The sequence below is a fragment of the Peromyscus californicus genome, unplaced genomic scaffold, assembly GCF_007827085.1.
Source record: "Peromyscus californicus insignis strain IS unplaced genomic scaffold, ASM782708v3 Scaffold_2__1_contigs__length_46816999, whole genome shotgun sequence".
Lineage (NCBI taxonomy): Eukaryota > Metazoa > Chordata > Mammalia > Rodentia > Cricetidae > Peromyscus > Peromyscus californicus.
The window spans coordinates 20,769,911-20,791,088 of NW_026294540.1; the positions used below are offsets into that span (position 1 = coordinate 20,769,911).

At 44.4% G+C, this 21,178-nt stretch overlaps 1 protein-coding gene across 2 annotated transcripts in view; it reads left to right on the forward strand.

Annotated features, from left to right (window-relative positions):
- Caln1 (calneuron 1) overlaps positions 1 to 21,178 on the forward strand; it is a 425,484-nt gene that overhangs the window by 90,188 nt on the left and 314,118 nt on the right. The gene's annotated exons all lie outside the window — the stretch shown is intronic.

Genomic DNA, 21,178 nt, shown 5'->3' on the forward strand with positions numbered 1-21,178 from the left:
GGTTACCTTGGATACTGATTGGGAGATAGATTTATTTATTTATTTTCTTAAAATCTATTGTTGGAATCTTCTTGTGATGGCATATGCCTGTCAGCATTCAACTGAGGCAGGGGGGTGGAGAATTGATTACATAGTGGGGGTCAAGGTCAGTGTTGCATATATAATGAGATACTGTCTCAAAGCAACAAAACAAAAGACATACTATGTATATAGTTGGCAGGGTCTTTAGAACTAGAATTACCTTGTTGTCTTTATTGCCATTTATAGTGGTGTCCATCTGTGGGGGAGGCTTAAGCCCTGGTTATTGCTGTCTCTTGACTTGGGGCCATGGTACTTTGAACAGCACCCAAATAAGAATCATCTGGAAGCTTCAACTAGGTAGGAACAGGCAGTAATTATCTTAATTGCCTCTGTTCTTGTGTAACACAGCACATCCCTGAGTGCCCAGGACAAGGGTGGATGGAAATTAACCCTGGGAATACAGTGCCCAAATTCATCTTAGGATGGCGTCCTGTTATATTTTGGATAAACCCATGTTCTTATTTAAAACAACACCACCAGCAAAGCTAAAAAAGGGAGTAAGGACTTTATTCTAAACTAGAGAGTGAGGTTGATTCATTTGATGACGTCTGCTGAGATCAATCTGGAATCAGTTTCCCTGTGGCTTCTTCGTGCTGTGTTCTGGTAATGCCATCTTACTAAATAAACTTGAGTTTTGCTTTGACTATAGAGAAGTTGCAGCTACTCCAGATGGACCACATCTTTGCTCCCAAGTGTCAGGTTCAGACCCGTGGCATTTTCTATGTGTCTCTTAGTGAGCTGATTTCTCAGTAGCACTTCCTTAGGCCAGCACAGGCGCAGTTGCTTGAGTATGGGCAGGAGGTGAGGGATGGAGAGATGACAGGCCATCGGTAGGTTTTCCTTTGATTACACATCTTGTTTGCAATCTTATTGCGCTGCTTGGTTTTCACACAGATGACCAATGGAGTTGCAGGGACTCGTGGGCGGCATCCATGGTGATACTAGGAGAGGTTGGGAAAGGTGGGCGTTGTTGGGATGTAGCTCAGTGGTAGAGCAGTTGTGTACTGTGTAGAAGGTTCTAGATTTGAGTCTCAACATTGCAGAGAGAAATAGAGGAGAGGGGACAGGGAAGGAGAAGAAACACATGTGTACTCAACCAACACCATCACACTCACACACCCACCTACCCTCACCCCTGAACAGCGTCTGTGTTCCATGTGCTCTCTGAACAGAGGCTGTTGGCCTAAGAGGTGAGTTATATCCTGGGACCTTTTCACCTTCTGTTGGTGAAAGGATGTTCAGAGATGTGCTACACAGAAGCAGGAGGAGAGCCCTGCCATCTCCAGAGCAATCCCAGGTTTGTAACCACAACAGGATAACTCCATGCTTGGGGTGATGTCTTTGTCCATTTGGAAGTGCTATAACAAAATGCCACAGTCAGGTTGACCTGTAAATGACAGGAAGTTATCTCCCATAGTTTAGAAAACTGGGAATATAATAATACTGTGATACCCTTATGTCCTCAGTGGTCAAAAGAATGAATTAATGCCCTTGGGCCTCTTCTAAAGGAACATCACCGACATTCATGAGGGTTTTGTCCTTTTGATAACTTAACCCAAATACCCCACCTTATTATGTAGGTAATTTGGTTCCCTTGTAGGAATTATGGGGAAACACAACATTAAGAACGTTAAGAGGTGTATTTGAAGGTAAAGAGAAGCCCAAGCTTTGCCCTATTCTTGGAAATTTATATGGCAGAGATTTTTACTTTTATTTTTGTAGGATCCTGTGGCAATTTGATTCTAAAAATGTTCCCCAGTAGCTCATTCTTTTAATTTTTTCTCCCCTCTCTTTCATTACATTATTTTATTTTGCTTTATAAAATAAAAGTAATTGTAAAGGCGCCTGAGTGTATGACTCATTAGAGTTGTATTATCCACCACCTGTTACAGTCCATTCACCTATACTTACGCTTTCATTTTGTAACTTGCTTTTGGTTCTAATTATTTGACCAGATTTTCATAGACCCAACTTTCTGTTCATGTTTACCACCTCATTGGCTTATGTAGTATTTAACTTACTGTAATTATTGTAAGTATATCACAACCAACTCTTGGTAAATTGATGGGAGCAGAGGCAGATGTACTGGTTTGATAAAAAATCCACTTAACTAGAGGTGCATGTTCAGCAATTTATCAGAAGGCTTTACAGAGAGAATGGAGAGCGCTGATAATTCTACCACATTTGGTCAAGAAAGTTCATAGGAGAAGCTGCTGTTGCCTGGCTGTGTGGTACCTGTGGGTATATACATGTGTCAGTGTATTTCATCTACTACGATTATTCTCTCCTCTCCTCCCCCATGTGTGTGTGTCTGTGCCTGTGTATACATGCATGTGTGTGCAGGTACCTGTGGAGGCCAGAAGAGGGCACCAGATCCCCAGAGCTGGAGGTACAGGTTGTGTGTAAGCTACCCAGGTTTTTGTGCTGAGAACTAAACTTGGGTCCTCTGCAAGATCAGAAAGTGCTCTCCAGCTTCAGATATTTTGTTATACAGCTATTTAAACAAAGGATTCAAGTCCACATAATCCCATCTCTCTATCTATCTATCTATCTATCTATCTATCTATCTATCTATCTATCTGCCTGCCTGTCTCTATCTATCTATCTATCTATCTATCTATCTATCTATCTATCTATCTGTCTGTCTGTCTGTCTGTCCGTCCGTCCGTCCGTCCGTCCGTCCGTCCGTCCGTCCATCCATCCATCCATCCATCCATCCATCCATCCATCTATCTATCTGCCTGTCTCTGTCTCTATCTGTCTATCTATCTATCTATCTATCTATCTATCTATCTATCTATCTATCTATCTGTGCTGGTGCTTGGGTGGTTCAAACCCAGGGCACCGTAGATGCTAGGCACTGTTGTACCTTTGCAGGTGCATGCTTTGAGTTTGTGTTCTCCACCTGTGGTACTATTTTGGGAGGATGTGGGACCTTTGGTGGGTGGAACCTGGTTGGCAGAAGTTCGTCACTAGGAATAGGCCGCTAGAGGTTATTCACCTGCTGGTTCCTATTGTTCCATCTGCTTCATCCACCATGATGGGAACACCCCCACTGACTCACTCTCACTGCCATGAGCAGAGCTGCTCCATCAAGCTTTCCTTGCCCTGTGGACTGAAACCCGGCTGTAGGGACATGAAGGTTCAGTCCCCTAGGCTTAGCTGCATTAGGAACTTGGAACATTCCACAGTGAGCAACCTGGCCATGGGAACTGGACAATGCCACTTGTATATGTGTGTGTGTGTGTGTGTGTGTGTGTGTGTGTGTGTGTGTGTGTGTATACATGTGCTTTTTGGGGGTTATTTTTGCATGTGTGTGCATGTGTACATAGAAGCCAGAAGACAATCTCAAGTGTTACTCCTCAGAAAAAAGCCACCTTGTTTCCTTGAGACAGGGTCTCTCATTGGCCCAAACTCATCAGGTAGGCTGGTCTGCCAGCGAGTGCCAGGGGTCCTCCCATCTCTGCCTCCCCACTACATGCCACCATGTCCTATTTATTTCTTCTTTTTTTTTCTTTATTTTTTAACTTGACTCTGAGGATCAAAATCAGATTGTCATGCTTCTAAGACCAGCACGTCAATGACTGAGCTGTGTCCCCAGCCCCGTTTTGGGTGACCTTTGAAGAGTTTGAGATTACCAACCTGGTTGACTTTGGAAGTCATCTATAGCTTTAACTTTGTAAGCACCAACAATGGGCAGCTCACAACCTATACCCTCAGCTTGAGGGATCTGGTTCCCTTTCCTCCCTCGTAACTGTTCCCTTAATAATTAGGAGACTATTTCTAGGGGATTTAAAGCAAGCAGAAGCTTTCTTGCAGTCCATCTGGGCTCTGCTCTACCAACTCTTTATGGCTGTAAAGGCTGCTAGCTGGATTCGGGCCCTTTTCCCCTGCTGTCTCCTATATAGGCTCCTTGCTGAGCTGCCCTCCCTATTCTTGGGCAGGCTATAAAACAAACAAGTGTACTGCTGCTTAAACCAGGTCTGGGCATCCTGAACCGGACCTGAGTGTACCTTTTTAGTAGATACAGGAACTGGCAGGAATTGTAACTACCCTCCAAGCGCAGGTGGGGGGTCCCAGGTTGAGAGAAACCTGCACTTTATGACATGAGGCTGACTGGTGAAGATGATGTGTTTGTCCTTCAGGATGGTAATCCAGACTCTCTGCCTGCAGAAGGGCCATTTATTTTTCTGATGGAAGATTCATTCTTTTTTATTTATTTATTTATTTATTTTGCCAAGGTGAACACTGAGCTATGACTCTCCCTGCTTTATTGCAAGTATCCCAGGGCTCTGGGCACGACAGTGAAGATGTGCTCTGGGTTTAGAGCAGACAGGCAGGGTCTGAACACCAGCTGGCAAGAGCTGGTTCACCAGGCTGCAGATTGGATCTTGGGGAAGACAAATTTCAGAGGCATTGTGTAATTACTCTTTTCGTGGGCTGCCTGATGTGAAAGTTCTCCTGCTTAGGACCAGTCATGTATCCCTAGGAGATAAATGGTATGGCACATGGACTTATTTGGTACCCTGGACACTGATAGTCATAACAGCATCCTCCGTGATCTGGCTGGGTTGGTATATTACTTTTTTTGTTTCTGTGAGTACAATACATTTAGAGACCAACTTGAAAGAGGAAAGAGTCATTTGGGCTCATGGTTTCAAATGAAAGACTATCATGTCAGGGTGGGCACCTCAGAGCAGAGCCGTTAACATCAGCATTCAGGAAGCATAGAGAGTGTAATAAAAAAGAACTAGGAATGCTTAGCCACCGAGGACCTGCCTCCAGTGACCTGCTTCTGTTAGCCAGGTCCTACCTCCTGAAGTTTGTAGAGCCTCCCTGTAATGGTTAGTTTTAATTGTCAGCTCCACACAACCTAAAATCACCCGGGACGATGGCCTGAATGAGGGATTGTCTTCATTGAGTTGACCTGTGTCTGTGTCTGTAGGGATTGTCTTAATAAGGTAATTGATGTAGGAAGACCCAGCCCGCTGTAGGTGGTACCATTTCATAGGCAGGGAGTCCTGAGCTTCGGAGAAATTAAGCTGAGCATTGTGGTGATGTATTATGTACCCTAATAAACTTTGGCTGAAGATTAGAAAACAAAACAAGCCACTAGATTAAACACAGAGGCCAGATGGTGGTGGCACACACCTTTAATCCTAGCACTTGGGAGGCAGAGACCAGTCTGGATCTTTGTGAGTTCAAAGCCACCCTGGACTACATGAGATTGACTTAGTCTAGGAGAGAAACAGAGCCAGGCAGTGGTGGCACACACCTTTAATCCCAGCAGTATTGGGAAGCACACACACCTTTAATCCCAGGAAGTGATGCTGGGTGGATAAAGGTATATGAGGCGTGAGGAGACAGGAACTAAAGCCTTTTTGGCAGAAGCGTCCCTTTCGGCCGGAGGCTCTTTCAGGCTGAGGAGTTGGTGAGGTAAGAGGTGGTGGCTGTGGCTTGCTCTGTTTCTCTGATCTGTCAGCTGTTACCCCAATATCTGCTCCGGGTTTTTTTTTATTATAAGATCATTTATCAATTTGTGTTACAGAGCATAAGCAGGCAAGTGAGCATGTATGCATTTATTTCTCTCTGCTCTTAACTGTGGATGTAATGTGAGGAGCTACCTGGAGCTCCTGCTTTAACCCACAGTGATACACTGTAACTCAGGCTTCTCAGGTGAAATAAACTCCTTTTTCCTCTAAGCTTTCTTTCTTTCTCTTTCTTTCTTTCTTTCTTTCTTTCTTTCTTTCTTTCTTTCTTTCTTTCTTTCTTTTTTTCTTTGGTCAGTGTATTTTTCTTTTTCTTTTCTTTTTTTTTCAGAGCCGAGGACTGAACCCAGGGCCTTGCGCTTGCTAGGCAAGCGCTCTACCACTGAACTAAATCCCCAACCCCTCAGTGTATTTTTTGACAGCAACAGAAATGAAGCAGAAGTTGGTACCATGAGTGGGGTCGCTGCCGTGATAGACTTTACTGCGTGGATATGCCGCCGGCTGAGGACCACACATTGAATAAATACATCAACCTTTTCTTGGTTACATTGCATATTCAAAGCCATAGCGGTTGAGGACCATTCGTTGCTCTCCACCTCCTCACACCACCCCAGCTGCAGCCACCTAGCTGAAGATTGTCACCAGTGCTAGACTGCCTTTCTTTCCATGTGCTAGCCAAAGGTGTCCTCTATATGGGTAGAATGCGGGGATGAAAAGAGCCACAGGTCACCCCAAGCTACAGTGTTCCTTCATGGGAAGTTTCTCTTTCTTCTCTTTAAAACGAGTTTGGGAGAGAATAATGCATCAAGTTGACCAAATTGGAGTTGGAAATGATTCAACAAACTGGAAGCATGGATGAGTGGGGACACTTGTCCCCTCCCTTGGTCCCTCCTAGCCATCCACTGTGTTTTAGATGAATCTATTGTGGGGTACTATAACCGAGTTCCTGGAGTTTGCTTTCCTGAAAGTCTGGCGTTTTCAAGGATACAGGACCAAGCCTTGGCTTGGTTCTCGTGAGGGTCCCATGGTGCATGGCAGTCGAGTGACAGAAGTTTATGTGTGAGAGGGAAGGCTCATGTGGAAAGCGGGAAACCAGAGAAAGACATCCCTTCTTAGATGTATGCTACATACATGATTCACGACAAAGGAGACTTTCATGAATTAGGTACTAATTGTCCTCAGTAATACTGATGTCATCTCTTTCTAGAAGGTGCTCATGTCTGTTGGGTGGGGCTGGAGTCCCCATAGCCCCTCCCTACAAGGTTGTCTACCTTCTTTCTTCTCCTTCCTGTCTGTCCTTCTGTCTCCAATGGCTGTCTGCTATTCACCCAGCACAGGAACAACCTAGTTTCCATTTATCATCTCAGCACTGTATAGAACACAGCCACCTATGGCTGCAGTTAATCCCAGACTTCTGCTGACATGGGGAGGGAAGCTGGTGACTCCTGAAGGCAGCTGCTGCCAACCAGACTGTGGCTGCTTGATTAGCTGAGCTCCACTTCCTGACGGGGCAAACAATGATGGCGAGCCAGAGTCTTTCTTCTCCTGACGGGGCAAACAATGATGGCGAGCCAGAGTCTTTCTTCTCTATGAACCATGGTAGTCCCAGCAGTGGGTGGAAATTTTCTGACATCTTTGGTATTACAATTAGAAAACAATCTTTTCTGACCTTCCCACCACATGTGTTTGTGTCTCAAAATGGCACTTTTATTATTTCCTTTAAAGATCAATGTAAATTAATTGTGCAAATTAGTGGGTTTCAACATAATGTTTTCATGCATGTGTATTATATTTTGATCATATTTGGGCATCCCACCCAAAATGACTGTTTCTTTGGGTGTGTGCCATTGTGCATGTGTGTGTGTTTGTGTGGGTGCACAGGGGCATGTGGAGTCCAGAGATCAGCCTTGAATATCACTCCTCAAGCTCTGTCTTCCTTGATTTTTGAGATGGGGTCTTTTACCAGCTTGAATTCACTAAAAAGGCTGGGGTGGTATCATAGTTAGTTTTTGATAACTTGACACAAATCTAGGCATACCTGAGAAGAGGGAACATCAACTGAGGAATTGCCTCCATTATATTGGCCTATGGGTCCACTGTGGGTGGAGCCATCCCCAGGCAGGTGGGTCTGGGGTGTAGCTGAGCAAGCAAGCCTCGGGGAGCAAACCAGTAAGCAGTGTTCCTCCATGGACTCTGCTTCAGTTTCTGCCCCCCAGGTTTCTACCTTGAGTTCCTGCCCTGACTTCTCTTGATGATGGACTGTATAAGCTAAATAAACCATTTCCTCTCCAAATTGCTTTTGGTTAGAGTAGTTTATTATAGCAAGAGAAAGAAAACTAGAATATTTGGCTGACCAGTGTGCCCCAGGGATCCTCCTGCCTTTGCCTCCCTGAGTGCTGGGGTTATAAGCACATGCCTCCACATGTAGCTTTTTGACCTGAGTTCTGGGGATCAAACCCAGATCTTCATGCTTGCAAGGTAAGCCCTTTACTGGCTAAGCATTCTTCCCAACCCCTCATCTTTTCATATACATAAATACCTACATAAAAATTTAATGTCTGCATTTTCAATTTTACAGGGGTTAAAAATGCAGTGAAAATATTATGAGTCAGTATGTGTCTTTCACTTGATTTTTAAAGATGTATTTTCAATTGTATGTGTGTGTGTTGATGTCTCTGTGTGGGTATGTACATGTGAGTGCAGGTGCTCATGGAGTCCAGAAGAGGGCGTCAGATCTCCCGTAGCTGGAATTACAGGTGGTTGTGAGCTGTCTGATGTGAATACTGGGAACCAAATTTGGGTTCTCTGCAAGAGCAACAAGTGCTCTTAACCACTGAGCTAGCTCTCTAGCTCCTTTCTTCTAATTTTTAAGGTTCTGATGCTTTTGGTTTCTCTTTATTCTCTTCTCTTCACACACACACACACACACACACACACACACACACACACACACACACACACAGAATGTGGAATGTGGATGCAGTATGGGACACATACCTGTTGTCCCAGCCATCAGGAGACTTGAGGTAGGCAGATTTCCTGGGCTCCAAGACCAGCCTGGGCTACTCACCGAGACATTGTCTCAAAATAAACATAAAAAGCAGCTCAGGGATTGCTCAGCAGTAGAGCACTTGTCTAGCGTATTCTAAACCCTTGGTGCCACCCCCCGGGACCACAAAGCACTCTGTAGGCATGAACTCATACTCCTTTTTATTGGGTTCTCTGTGTGTATGGGGGTGTGCCAAGGCGCAAGTGTGGAGGTCAGAGAAGAACCTATGGGGGTGGATTCTCCCTTTCTACCATATGGATCCGTGGGATCCAACTCAGATTGTGAGGCTAGGTAGCAAAGTGCCTTTACTTGCCAAGCCATTTTACATGGCCTGTTATCTTGAAAGTAGTTTTTCTTTGTAGTACTTTTTTTTTTGTAAATGCAAAAAAAAAAAAAAAAAAAATCTAAAAGTGAGATGACTGACCTTGTCCAAGGTCGTCTAAGTAGCATCTGTTAGAGCTGGGATTCAAGTGTCACCCCGGTTTCAGAGCCCCCTCCTCCTTCAGCAGTTTTTGCTCTGAATCCTCCTCCCTGATAGATGAGGCCCTTTGTGATCTTTCTCGAAGCTGTCAGGCTCCTGTCATACACATCCCTGCCACCCTGGTGACACACAGGTGAACACGGGCTGATTAATCGAACTTCCAGTGGGTGGAGAGATATTTTTAAAGCTCACGATGAACCCGGCATGCTCCTGACCAGGAGCAGAGCACCGTGGGCTGTGAAGGGCAGGGATGGGCAGGAAGGGGGCTGGCTCCTCCACTCTGAGCGGTGACAGCATTCTCTGTCTGCTCAGCTGGCCTCGTATTTTCTTATAAAGACAATTTCCCATTTTATCTTTCCTCTTCCTGTCCTTCCTTCCTTCCTTCCTTCCTTCCTTCCTTCCTTCCTTCCTTCCCTCCTTCCCTCCTTCCCTCCTTTCTTTTTTTATGGTACTAAGGATTATACCCAGGGTCCCCTGCATGTTATACAAGCACTGTATACCACTGATCCACACCCCAAGTCACTCACTGGGGGACTCCAGGCAGGTGCTCTTCTGCTGAGCTACACTCCAGCCCCCACCGGGGGATTCTAGGCCAGCACTCTATTACTGAGTCCTGGTTTTGCTTAGTACTTTGAAATAGGGTCTTACCAAGTTTCTTGGGCTGAGCTTGAACTCATGCTATAGCCGAGGCAGTCCTTGAACTCATGATCCTCCTTCCTCAACCACTTTAGTAAAGCAGGATGTCAGGCTTGTTACCACGTGGCCTAGTGATCCCACCTCCATCTCTTCGAAGATTTATTTATTTTCTGTGTAGTGCATGTGAGTGTTTTGCCTGCATGTATATGTGTGCACCATGTGTGTGCCTGGTACCTGCAGAGGTCAGAAGAAGGCATCAAATCTCCTGGAGCCAGAGATCATAACAGCTGTGAGCCATGCTGTGTGTTCTGGGGACTGAACCTGGGTCCTTTGAAAGAGCATCAAATACCCTTAACCACCAAGCCATAGTCTTCTTTTGATGGTTGACGTAAGGAGTGCAGAGACACTGTCTGCTTGTCATTTTTGGAGACACTTGCCTCCAAACTTGAAAGTCTACAGAGAGAGTCTTAAGGGTCTAAGGGAGAGACCGTTGAAGAGAGAACTTACGTAGATGCAAAACATCATTGCCACAAAGATGAGAACATGATAGCTTTTTCTCTGAGAGGGTGACAGCTCACGGTGTCTCCATAAAAGCCACACAGTAATTCACATCTTCCCAGGGTGAGTGGGACGGCTGGGTAGGCAGATCTGCTCCTGAGCTGGGAGTTTACTTCACAGTCATGTCTGTTCGCTGGCACAGCCTTCCTCTGGGAAGCTTGAGTTGCTCGGCCTTGAGAGAGGGCTTTCGTGGAGAGTTGTGGAGTTCCGCTGTCACGAGAGAAGAGGGCTGTGCTGGGTAGTTTTATGTCAACTTGGCACAAGCTGACATAAAACTTGGAGAGGAAGAAACCTCAGTTGAGGAAATGCTTCTGTGAGGTCAGGCTATGGGCAGGCTTGTAGGGCATTGCCTTAATTAGTGATGGATGGGGGAGGGCCCAGCCCAATGTGGGTGGAGCCTTCCCTGGGCTGGTGGCCCTGGGTGCTATAAGAAAGCAGGCTGAGCAAGCCATGAGGAGCAAGCCAGTAAGCAGCACCCCTCCGTGGCCTCTGCATCAGCTCCTGCCCCCAGGATCCTGCCCATTTGAGTTCCTATCCTCCTGACTTCCTTCAGTGATGAACAGCGATGTAGAAGTATAAGTCAAATAAACCCATTTCTCCCCAACTTGCTTTTGGTCATGGTGTTTTATCACAGTAATAGAAATTCGAACTAAGACAAGGTCTGTCTCTGAGGTGCCTGCCTCTTGGGCTAACTCTTGGGAAACATCTGCCGAAGACTTGTAGCTGTTTCCTGCCTCTTGCTTGAGAAAGTGTCTGAGAGCTGTGGCCGGAAAGGAGATTTGAATATTCTCCTACATACTCTGACTTTCTTCATTTGCCATTGGTATTCTACATGCTTCCAAAAAAGTGATTGAGACATCTCATGATAAAAGAGGAAAATCATGAACCACAAAAGCTGTCAGAATAGAAATAGAAACAAAACTTCACATAGAGGCGAGGAGGAGGGAAAAAAATGTGACTTTCTCCTAAACTTAGTGAGTTTACTGTGGGGGCTGGAGAGATGGCTCAGAGGTTAAGAATGCTGGCAGCTCTCGCAGATCTATTCTGTTCCTAATACCCATGTCAGGGGGCTCATTCCTGTCTGCATCTTCAGCCCCAGAGGACCCAGTACCACCTTTGTTTGGTCTCTGCAGGTACCCACATGTATACATATACATACCCACACATAAATAAAAATAATAAAAATAAATCGATAAGAGCCCTAACTTGAACTTTGAAGATGAACAGGTTAACATGAATTACCTTCATCCAAAGATGGCCTTAAAGCATTCTGCCACAAGAGTTGTCTCATCTGGGTTTTACATAGAACTTTTTTTTGTTCTACAGTCAATATGAAAAGTCTGAGGGTGTTTGTATCATCACTTGAGATATATCAATGATACTTTTTTTTTCTCACTCTTAAGTTTTTGAGGAGTGTGTGTGTACACACGCCCCTGTGTATACATATGTGCAGGTATGTGTAGATGTCAGAGGTTGATGTCAGGTGTCTTCTTTGATTGTTCTTTACCTTTTATTGTTATTTATTTAATTCTTTGAGCATTTCATAGATGAATACAAAGTACTTTAATCATATCTATCCCCTACTCCTCCTGGACTCGTACCCTCTCAGTTACTCTTCCTCCTCCTCCCCTCCTCTCCTCCTTCCCTCCTCCTCCTCCTCCTCCTCCTCCTCCTCCTCCTCCTCCTTCCCTCCTCCTCCTCCTCCTCCTCCTCCTCCTCCTCCTCCTCCCTTCCCCCACTGACTCTGATTAGTACTGTGCATGGTGCAGGATTATTCGTTGGAGCATGGGTAACAAACCATGGAGAAAACTGACTTTTCCTCCCCCCGAAGCTGTCAGTTGCCTGTTGCTCCTTAGCTGGAGTGAGAGTTCATGTGCCTCTCCTCCACTCATGCTGGAATGATGACTGGTTTGATCTGGTCCAGGCAACCACAGCCCCTATGACTTCCTCATGAAAGGAGCAGCCATATTATATCCAGAGAGCATTGTTTCTAAACAGTCTTCTCTATTCACTTTATTTTTGAGGCAGGCTGTCTCTCTCATCTGGGTGCTCATCAATTTGGTTAGATGGGTGGCCAATGGGCCCAAGGGATCTGTCTGTCTGCACCTTCCCAGTGTGGGGGTAGGGGTGGGGTTACAGCCATGTGCTACCATGCCTGGCTTTATATGTGGGTGCTAGGGATCTGACTCAGGTCTGCATGCTAACATGGCAAGTACTTACCAACTGAGCCTTCCTGAATATATTTTAAAATGTGTTTCTGTTCGATGATGGTTTGTTGGAGGTGATTCTCCATGAGAGAAGAGGTATTCATCTTAGACATATAGATGCAGAGACATAAGAGCACATTATGGTTTAGAAAGCCTTCTCATCAAGTTCATTACTAACATCATCTGTTTCTCTGGTTCTTATTTCTACCTCCCTGCCGCAGATTGCTGGCGAGGTAGAGATCTTGGTATGTTAGTCTTTTCATTTTGTTGTTATTGTAGCAAAATCTTTGAGCCAATCAACTTAAGAAGAAGAAATAATGTTGCCAGAGAGATGGCTCAGCAGTTAAGAGCACTTGTTGCTTTTGTAGGGGACAGAGGGCCACAGTTCCTAGCACCTGCGTTATAGCAAATAACTGTCTATAATTCCAGTTCCAGAGTACTTGATGACCTCTTCTGGTCTCAGAGGGTACTGCATGCACATGGTACACAGACCTTCATGCAGGCAAAGCACACATTCGCGCAACAAAAATAAACACTTAAAAAAATAAAAAGTTTTATTTTGACTCATGGTTTCATGCATGATTGGTCGCATTGCCTTGAACTCTGGCAAGAGAGTAAGTACATCATGGTGGAATTGTGCATTGAATTAAGCTGATCAGCTCATAGTGGCTGACAAGCAAAATGGAGAGAGATGAAAGAGACCAGTGTCCCATAATTCCTTCCAGGGGCACATTCCCAATAAGCTACAACTTCCCAATAGGCCCTACCTCTTCTAGGTTTTCAGCACCCTCCAATAACCCTAAGCTGAGAATCAAGCCTTTAGCACTTGAGAAACTGGGGGACATAATAAATTGAAACCACACAGCTTGATGTGAATGTTAAAACATTAACTCAAGATAGCTGAAGAGAGAACATTATCAACTGGGATGGAGAGATGGCTGAGCAGCTGAGTTCAGTGTCCAGCACCCACAGCAGGCAGCTCACAACTGTCTGACTCCAGGAGATCTGACACCCTCTTCTGACTTCTTTAGGTGCCTGCATTCATGCACACATGCGCGCGCACGTGTGCGCGCGCACCCCCCCCCCCCACTAAAAAAAGGGACTTACCGATTGTTTCTCATTAAGTGACTTTTAGATTGTTCCCAGAGAAAGATTCCTTTTCACAAGAAATGCCTCCCCATTGATCTACTGAGGTCATTAAGTGCTCTATCTAACTAAATGAGTTAACCTGCTGAGTAGAATTGTCCAACATTATCCATCTGGAGGCAGAAGGGAGTTTGCCAAAACCCATCATTTTGATGTGGGCTTTGTTGGTACTGAGTTATTTCTCCTCATACTAATTGGCTAGAGCTAGGTCCAACTGTTTGGGGACCAATCAAGGATATAATATTAGCAACATGTTTTAGGAGGGCTGGCTCACCCGTCTCTGCTCTTTCCAGCACCACCTCAAGTCATTTAGAAGCAGGTGATGGGTTGGGAATGCAGTCATTGACAATATAAGCTTTTTCTTATCAAGGTGGTTTTTTTCAAAGCTGGGCCGGTAATTTCAGTTCTCGGGTGGCTGAGGCTGATGAGTTCAAGATCTGGGCTTCATTGTGAGACATTATTGTCCAAAACTCAAAAAAAAAAAATCTAAAAAACCAAACCCAATGTATGTTGGATAAATGAATACCGGGTTCTCTGAGAAGTTTGTGCAAAGGGAGTTAGGTGCTCCTGATGATTCATTCTCTAATGAGGTATTGATGAAGGTGGGTGATACAGCGGGCTTAGAGGCTTGGTGACTTTGGATGACATTCAGTGCTTAATGGAGTTTGCTTTATACTATGTGGATCATAGCACAGATTTCTTAGCACAGCCAAGTGAGTTACTAATATAAATTTGGTATGTAGCAAATATCCAATGAGTAACAACAGTGGGGCTGGGGATACCTGCTTAAAATCCCTCCGGTGAGGGGTTGGGAGTGTGGCTCAGTGGTAGAGCACCTGCCTAGAATCCCCCAGTGAGGGGCTGGGGTGTGGCTCAGCAGTAGAGCACCTGCCTCATATACAAGATTCCATTCCTAGTGCTTCACATGTGTGTTCATGCTCACACAATCGACTCCCACCCCCACAATAATTTTGTTTCTTCTTCCTTCTTCTCCTCCTGCTCTGTTCCCTCTTGCTTTGGTTCTGATTCTCACACTCCTTATTTTTCTTCTTCTTTTGGTTTTTGGAGACAGACTCTCATTGTAGAGCAAAGGCTGGCCTCTTACTCACTATGCAACCCGAGTTAGCTTCGGGCTTGCAATCCTCTGCCTCAGTCTCTGGGATTACAGGTGTGTATCGCCATCCATGGAACCTTATTATTATCATCATCGTCGTCATCATTGTGACAATACCTCACAGGCTCATCACTCCACAATAGAGCAAGTGTTAGGTCTTTACAGGACAAAGTGGAACATTACCCAGCATCCTACGCTACTGTCCTGTCCAGACAGGCCAACTTCAGCATGTTAAGGCCTTTAGTTAGGGAGGTTGTGGTTGCACAAAAGGATCATTGCATCCCACCAGGATGTCTGTCTTTTACCTCTGACTCCATGAGGACACCTTCCCTACTCCCAGCACTCCAGCCTGAGAACTTTGTCTTTTGAAGACTGTCCTCATTGGCTTGGAGGATAAGAGTCTAAATTGCCAACGGAAAGCTAGGCTTGGGGAGCATCCCCAGAACCCCAGTATTTAGGAGGCTAAGACCAGGAGTTAGTGCCAATTTGGGCTGCACAGGGAGAACTTGTCTTGAAAAACCAATGGCTGAGAATGTAGCTCAGTGCTGGAGTGCTGGCGTGCTGGCCTAGGCTGCCCAGAGCTATTGATGAGATCCCCAGTACCACCTAAGATAAATAAACAATCAGCTGAAGAATGCAGATGGGAAGCAAAACAGAAGTGCTGCACTTGGAATGGACCGCCCCTAAAGACAGAATCGTGCTCCTTTAAGACTTTGGTTTGATGAGACAAGTATTGTTGAATGCCTGAAAATCAGATCTTCCAAGCCCTTCGTTGAGAATGTATCTATCCCACAAAATTAGTCCCATGAGTTACAGAAGAGGTGGCAAAAGGGAATGGAGAGACTAAGTGATGGTTGGTTTTAATGTCAACTTGCCACACATGGAGTCACCTGAGCGTAGAGACGCCACTAAAGAATTGTCCTGATTGTTTTAGTGGAAGTGGGAAGACCCACCCCACATGAGTACCACCTTCTGACAGCCACTCAGATAAAAAGGTTATGGCAGAAAGAAGGTTATTCACCTCTTGTCTTCCTTCTTACTGCCGAGTTGATTTCCCCTGTTGACGCTGTTGACATCAGAACCAGCATATCCAGGCTTCCATCACTGACTAAGCACCAGCAAGCTCTCCAGGAACCTTCCAGGTTTTAGGTACCAGATTGGGACTGCTGAGGTACTCAGCCTGTGCACTGAGTAACTGCCAGGTTTTGGGTGTCTGCAGGGAGAGATGCCCACTGGGACTCTTCTGACTGCTGAGACACCGAGCCTCAAGGAATGAGCAACTCCCAGGTTCTCAGCCTCTCAGGGGTGAGACAATTATTGTTACTATTTTTATAGAGGCTGATTTAATAATAAAAATTATTATTGGCTTTTTTATTGGCCCTGTTTCTCTAGAGAACCCTGACTCATACTAATAATGGTACCTGGAGTGATTCTGTAGACACAGAATGGATGAACTTCTCTAGTGGGCTTGATGGCATTAGAAAGAAGTTTGAGCTTGAAAAGAAAGAGACCTCTACTCCAATTGGAGTGTCTTGACAGGGCCAAACTTTACCTTTGATCAAAAGGGTATGATACTTAAAAAGCAGAAGAGCAGGCTCACTAGAACTGGAAGGTCACTTAATTTTTGTTTGAACTCAGGTGAAGATTATGTCTTGTCCCCATTGGCTGGAATCTGACCTCACAGTCTTTCCTGATTGGCTAGTTTTAAAAGACTCAGTGCCAAGGAAATGATGCAAAGTGAGGAAGGGTGGGCCACTTAAGTCATAGCAAGGTTTTTGTGTAAACAAACGTTTTACCAAGTTCGGGGGGGGGGGGGGTTTAAAACATTTGCATAAAGGTCTACAAGGTGGGGGAGATAAAAAGATTTTAATGCCTTGCCCTAAAAATGTTTTCTAGTGTTTGACAGAAAGGATAATGTTTACTGTTTCCTACAGTGGTATCTGGATCTGTTTCTCCGACTGGATGAAACCTATGATGACTAAGGACTCCTTTAGTAGCTTGGAGGGTACTGGAAGTCTATGGTGTGAACTACTAAAAGAATTTATTGAGATAAGTGCATTTGATGTTTCTGGTTCACCTCTTGTGAAGAAAAAGGAATTTAGTGACTGTGTATAAAGCCATTCATTATTTGTAGGAGAATAATGAGGCTGGCTTTTTAGCATCTTTGAACAGAGTGACAAAGAAAAGGAACGCGCTGAGTGATAAAATTGACCAGCTCCAGATGCACCATACACAATCTAATGGTTTCTCAGTGTGCTCTGGAAGGGACTCTTCTCTCCAGCAGCCATAGAGCTCAAGCTGCCACAAACCAAATTCAAATACTCAGTAGCCAAGTTACAATGCAAAGTTAATTCCCAGCCATGGAGGATGTCAGTAGTTAAAGTGATGGCAGTGATTGGAAAAGAACAGGATCCTATGATTCAGGATGATGTCCTGGTGGTTTTTTTCAACTTGATATAAACTAGAGTTATCTGAGAGAAGGGAACCACAATTGAGAAAACTGGCCTTATAGGCAGGCCTGTCGGGGCATTTTCTTAAATGGTGATTGATGGGGGAGGGCCACACCTAGGTCGGTGGTCCTGGAGTGTATAAGAAAGCAGGGTGAGCAAGCCAATAAGCAGCATTCCTCCATGGCCCCTGCTTCTGTTCCTGCCTGGAGTTCCTGTCCTCACTTCCCTTAGTGATGGACTGTGACCTGAAAGTTGTAAGATGAAATTAACCCTTTCCTTCCCAAGTTGCTTTGGTCATGGTGTTTTTTACTGCAGCAAGAGAAACCCTAACTAAGGTGGTGATGTATGGGAGGACCCTAGATTCTGATGGGCTTATTTTGCCTGAGGAAATAGTCTCCCCACCCTTGGCAGAGGATGCATCCTCATCCCTACTTCCCTGCAGTTTTGACCTTACTACCTTTTTTTGGTTTTGGTCTTAATTGCTGTGAAGTGACATCATGACCGCGGCAACTATTATAAAGGAAAACATTGAATTGGGTGGCGGGGAGGAGGTGATGCTTGCAGTTCAGAGGCTTAGTCCATTATCCTCATGGTGGATATGCACATGGCAATGTGCAGGCAGACATGGTGCTGGAGAAGGAGCTGAGAGTCTTACATCTTAATCTGCATGCAACAGGAAGTGAACTGAGACAATGGGCATATCTTGAGCATAGACGACCTCAAAGCCTACTTCCATGGTGACACACTTCCTCCAGCAAGGCCACATCTACTTCAAAAAAGCTACATCTCACAATAATTCCACTCTCTATGAGCTTATGGGGGCTAATTACATTCAAACTACCACATTACCCTTGCCTGAGTGAATTAATTCTGCCTCATGAGTAGAGCAGGCAATGACTTTTCCTAAAGGAGATGTCAGACATGACAGTGTGGATCCCCATCAGGGACCACCAACCATTGCCTCTAGACCTGTAACTAGACTCAAGGCTAAGCAGACCCCTAGAGGTGAGGTAGGAAATATGGTCCAGAAGTTGCTGTGCTGCACCTTTAAATAGCTTGAGTTTTGAATTCACTTAAGCAGATGTCTGGGGAATACATGTGGGCATGGATTTTAAGGGTGTGGGATAATGGTGCAAGGAACATAAATTCAGACTGAATTTATCTCTAAGGGCCCATTGAGCAGACATTCTACATTTAGTATTGAAACATACACAGGTAAAAAAAGTACCACGAGTTTTCTGATGGGTTGGCTGGAGTTTTTGTGAAAGGATGGCCAACTGAGAAGAAGCTGGAGTGGCCTGATAATCCTTGGCTTAGGATCTGGACAGGGATTTTAAGACCCATGGAAACTGGAATGCTTGAATGGATTCACCGTTTAAAATCGAATCCCCCACAATGGCGTGGCCCAGAAGACACGCCCTTCGCTAATGCCATGAGATGGATAATGAGAAGGACACCAACCAGCACATTTGAAGAACTTCATCATTGCTCTCCTTGTGCCAGACCTTAGGGTGGGAGACACAGCTGTTCAGTTGGACACGTTCAATGTTATGGGTTTAACTGAGCCCAGGGGAGCAGGGACCAGGTGGCAGCATTGAATGCCAAAGGTGAGGTGGGCACAGCACAGACAGAGCAGTATGTATAATGGCATGGCTTATGTGGACCTTTGGTACTGACTAACCAACATAATGTTCCCAAGAATGAAATAGACAGGAAACCTACCCAGTTCCTGTTTGATCTGTATAAGCGGAACAACTCTAGAACAAACGAAAGAAAGGCAACATTTGACCAGCCTTCCCCTAACAACTGGTTGATATCCAAAGCCATTTAGTTTTCATGATTTCCCCCCAATGGACCCTAAACATCAATTTCAGATTTTTTTGTTGTTGCAGTTTTGTGAATGAAAACCAGGGCCTTGTATATGCTAGGCAAACATTCTGCTGCTGATCTACCTATCTGTCTATCTAATCCATCTATATCTGTGTATGTATGTATATATGTATATACCTATAACTTTCTATATGTATGTATATATCTTTCACTCAGTCATCTATTTATCATCTATGTATATATGCATGTATGTATCATCTATAAACTATCCTATGTATGTATGTATATATGTATGTATGTATGTATGTATGTATGTATGTATCTATCAACTATATTCCTACCTTCTTGTCTGTCTATCTATCTGTCTATCTATCTATCTATCTATCTATCTATCTATCTATCTATCTATCATCTACCTACCTACCTTCTTATCTATTTATCATCTATCTACCTTCCTGTCTGTCTGTCAATCAAATATCTATTTAATTTTGAGACAGGCCTTTTTAAGTTGCTCAAACAAACCTCGAGCTCACTCTGTAGCAGAAGGAAGGTCTCAAACTTGTGATCTTCCTGTCTCATCCTTTACAGCATCTTGGATGACAGATGTACAACACCATATCCAGCTTGACATCAGTATTAATGATTTGCTTCTTACACCAAAGTTTCATGGTGATCATGGGGAAAGTGGTTGTTTTGTTTTTCCTTATATATCTATAAAATTAATTGTCTGGGGATGGAGAATAACACTGGACACCAGTTGCTAGCCCAGCTATAGGTGTGGATCTTAGGCTGTTACCAGCCAGTGTAGCTTTTGCTGATCTTCTCATTCCCAGTGAAATGCCTCAGGATGGATTGCATACCTCAATCACCTGGAAGGGCCAGTTAACATGTCTGAGCTTTGGAGCACGGCAGGCAGGCGGCACTATGAAATTCTTGGCCCAGTGTCCCTGTGTAATTTGTAGGATATGTTAGAAAAGCTAAGTCTTGATATCATTGAATTCTCTTTTGAGATGGGTGGGATGAATGTGTAAATTAGGAGAGATAATTTTTCAAATTTGAATCTCACCGAGTAAGTTTGGACAATTGATAAGACACAAACATTGGGTCTTTGTACCCCATGGAACTTGGAATATTTTGTGTTTATGGGTAGTGTTTTTTTTTCTCTTGAGAAGAGCTATTCTTTAATTTTTTTTTTTTTTTTACATATGTCAGTTTGAATAAGAATGGCCCCTTAGACTCAGATGTTTGGATACTTGGTCCCCATAAGATGGAACTGTTTGGGAAGGATTAGGAGGTATGGCCTTATTGAAGGAGGTATGTCACTATGGGTGAGCTTTGAGGTTTCCAAAGCCCATGCTAATCCCAATGATCTTTTTCTGCCTTATGATTGTGTCTCGAGATGTTTGCTCTCTGCTATTGATTCAGCCACAATGCCTGCTTCCATGTTCCCCGCCATTAGAGTCATGGACTCTAACCCTCTGAAACTATAAGCCCCAAATAAATACTTTCATTTCTAAGCTACCTTGGTCAAGGTGTCTTATACAGCAATAGAAAAGTAACTAAGACATGTAGGTTGTGTGTGTGTGTGTGTGTGTGTGTGTAATACACATAGATCCACTGTTGACATCAGTAGATCTTTCTTAATTGTTTTCCATCTTGTTCATTAAGCCAAAGTCTCTCAATGAACCCCAGAGCTCACTGATATGGCTAGTCTAACCAGCTACCTTGCCTTAGGGATCCCTTAGCTCAGCCTCCTCAGTGCTAAAATTACAGGTAACTATCCTGCCCATCTGTCATTTATATGGGTTTGAGGGATCCAAACTCCAATTTCCACATTTGTACAGCAAACTCTCCACCCACAGAGAAATCTCTCCTTGTCATCTTCTTAAAGGGATTTAAATAAAAGAGTAATTAATACTCATTTGTTAGGGCTTGTATGTGGGATGGCCTCACAGGCTTATGTGTTTGAACACTTGGCCTTCAGTTGGTGGTGTTGTGTGTGGAGGGGGGTATAGAACTTTTAGGAGATGGGGCCTCACTGGCAGAAATAGTCACAGGGGCAAGCCTTGTGGGCCTTCAGAGGTTGTTATTATTATTACCTCATAGAGTTAGTTTCCATTTCCTACTTACGTCTCCT